Source organism: Camelus dromedarius, chromosome 9 (assembly GCF_036321535.1).
Source record: "Camelus dromedarius isolate mCamDro1 chromosome 9, mCamDro1.pat, whole genome shotgun sequence".
NCBI lineage: Eukaryota > Metazoa > Chordata > Mammalia > Artiodactyla > Camelidae > Camelus > Camelus dromedarius.
Window position 1 is genome coordinate 22292060 of NC_087444.1, and position 3346 is coordinate 22295405.

Below are 3346 nucleotides of genomic sequence, written 5' to 3' on the forward strand. Positions count from 1 at the left end.
CAACCTATAGATTCAAATGCTATCCCCACCAAAATTCCAATGGCTTTTTTTTTTTTTTACAGAAATAGAAAAAAAATCCTAAAATTCATCTAGAACCTCAAAAGACCCAGGATAGCCAAAGTGATCTCGAGAAAGAACAAGGCTGGAAGTATGACACTTCTTAATTTCAAAATATTTTACAAAGCTACAGTAATTAAATTAGTAACGTACTGACATAAAAGCAGACATACAGACAAATGGAACAGAATACAGAGCCCAGAAATAAACTCATGGATATACTGTTACTGATCTTTGACAGGGGTGACAAGAACGCACAATGGGAGAATGTCTCTTCAATAAATGGTGTTGGGAAAACTGGGTATCCACATACAAAAGAATTAAATTGGACCCCTACCTTAAACTATACACAAAAATCAATGCAAAACAGATTAAAGACTTACACTTAAGACCTGAAACTGTAAAACTCCTAAAAGAAATCGTAATAGAAAGCCTCCTGACCTTGGTCTTGGAAATGATTTCTTAGATATGATGCCAAAAGCATGGGCAAAAAAGCTAAAATAAATTTGTGGGATTACATCAAACTACAAAGTTTCCACACAGCAAAGGAACCATCAGGATGAAAAGGCAGGCTACAGAATGGGAGAAAATATTTGCAAGCCATGTTTGATAAGGGATTAATTTTCAAAATATGTAAGGAATTCCTACAAATCAATAGCCATAAATAAATAACCTAATTTTTAAAATGATTAAAGGACTGAACAGACATTTCTCCAAAGAAGACATGCAAATGGCCAACAGAAAAGATACTCAACATCATTAATTACTAGGGAAATACAAATCAAAACTACAATGAGATGGCACCTCACATCTGCCAGGATGGCAAATGAAGGATAAGTGTTGACAATGTTGTAAAGAAATAGGAACCCTTATACATTGTTGGTGGGGGAATGTAAACTGGTGCAGCCACTATGGAAAACAGTGTAGAGGTTCCTTAAAAAATATAAAATAGAACCGCCATATGATCCAGCAATCCCTCTTCTGGGTATATATCCAAAAGAATTAAAATCAGGATCTCAAAGAGGTATCTGCACTCCCATGTTCTCTGTAGCATTATTCATAGTAGCCAAGATATGGAAAAAAACCTCAGTGTTTATCAATAGATGATTTAATTTTAAAATGTGGTATGTACGTAGGATTGAATATTAATCAGCCTTAAAAAGAAAAAAATCCTGCAATGTGTAACAGTGTGGATGAACCTTGAGGACATTTGCTAAGTGAAGTAAGCCAGTCACAGAAGGAAAAATAGTACATGATTCCATTTATATATGAGGTGTCTAAAACAGTCAAAGTCACTGTAGCAGAGAATACAGTAGCAGTTTCATGAGCTAGGGGGTGGGAGATTTGGGAAGTTGTTATTCAGTGGGTATAAAGTTTCACTTATGTTATTAAATAAGTTACAGAGATCTTCTCTACGACATAGTGGCTACAGTTAACAATAGGGACACAAGGAAGCTCTGGGAGGTGTTGGATATGTCTCTTATCTTCACAGTGGTGATGGTATCGTGGGAGTTTGCATATGTACAAACTCTTCAAATTGTGCACATTGAGTATATGTAGTTCTCTGTAATCAATTATACCTCAATAAAGCTATTTTTAAAAAGAACAGAGGAGTCTTCACATTGGTAGCACATACACTAAAACTGAAACAATATAGAGATGATTATCATGGTCCCTGCACAAAGATGACATGCAAATTCATGAAGCCTTCCTTCCATATGTAAACAAACAAAACAACAACAAAAAAAGAAGAAGAGGATGCGCATTATTACCACAATTATTTAACATTGTCTGGAAGTAGTAGAAAACTCAGTGAGACAATGGAAAGAAATTTGCAACATAAAAATGGGAAAGGAGGAAGAAAATGATCATTATGTGTAGATAATAAAATCCAAGATAATACATTTTTTTAAATTGTAAATAATAAGATAAATTCAGGAAAGTAGTAGGGACCCCCTAGACCAGTCAGTACCAAGTCACATGAGTGACCAGACAGGAGACCAGCAGAACCACCCAGCAGCTCAGCCCAGTCTAAATTGTCAACCCCCAGAGATGTGAGCAAATAAAGTGATTACTGTTTTAAGCCATGCTGTGTGTGAATGGTTTGTTATGCAGCAATAGATAACGGACACAGTATATGACTAATGTGGTCTATCAAATCAGTGAATAAGAGGTTCACACTTTAATAAATCTATTTGGAGAATGGACAATCATCTAGAAATAAATTAATCATACCTTACATTTTAACAGGATTAATTCTAAGTGAAGAACATATTCAGATTAGAAATATGAAACCATCAGGTCCTTGAAGAAATCATGGGAATTTTTTACAGCAGTGGGAGCATGAAGAAGAGCATTCTAACTATATACTAAACACAGAATCAGAAAATCAAAGATTTATAAATTTAACAACAAAAAAATTAAATCTTCCTACATGGTTAGAAAATCAAGATGGGAAAAAAGAATCAAGACAAATTATAAACTGGGGGGAAGTATTTTCTACACCCATCACAGAAAAATGGTTAATTTCATTGATATATATAAAATGTAAAATTATTATTAAAAAATGAATAGATCTGATAGAAAAAATGAACAAAATGATTTTAATATACAGGCCACAGAAAACACATATAGCTCTTAAACATATGAAGATGCATAAATGTTTAATAATGGTAATAAACGTGTTATTTAAAGATTCATTACTATACTATATTTCACTTAAGTTGTGCGAAGGGCAAGGTTTGATAATACAGTGTACTGGTAACTGGAAAAACAGCGACTCTCTTAGATTGCTTTTAGGACTGTAAAGTGATAGGAATATCCATCAAAATGATAAACACATACAGAACTTTGCTTCTTCAGATTTATCCTATACAGAATTACTTGCATTGTGTGAAATGTACATTAAAAGATAGTAATTTCAGCATTTTTCTAATTGAAAAATATTAGAAAAGACCTAAAACTTCATCATTAGGAGCCTAATAAAATAAATTATGGTATGGTCTTAAAATTGAATACTTTCTAGCTATAGAAAAGGAAAAGGAAGGTCTTTATATACTAATAAGGAAGATATACAAATCTATTATTAGAGATAAAGCAAAGTAGGGAACATTCAGAATACTACTTAAAAAGAGAGACTTTATTCACGTGTCTGCTTAATACACTAGTAACAGCTACTTATAGGAATGGAACTGTGTAGCGAGGTAACAGGGACAGGAGGATGCATTTTCACAGCACACTACCTTATGCTTTTTGATTTTTTAACCATGTGAATGTATTACCTGGGTAA

The 3346-nt window shown here is 33.4% G+C and overlaps 1 non-coding gene across 1 annotated transcript; it reads left to right on the forward strand.

Moving 5' to 3' along the window:
- Positions 1 to 1670: 1670 nt before the first annotated feature.
- Positions 1671 to 1777, forward strand: LOC116155059 (U6 spliceosomal RNA). Its single transcript, XR_004139089.2, has one exon. It is a non-coding gene; the product is annotated as a U6 spliceosomal RNA (small nuclear RNA).
- The last annotated feature ends 1569 nt before the right edge of the window (positions 1778 to 3346 follow it).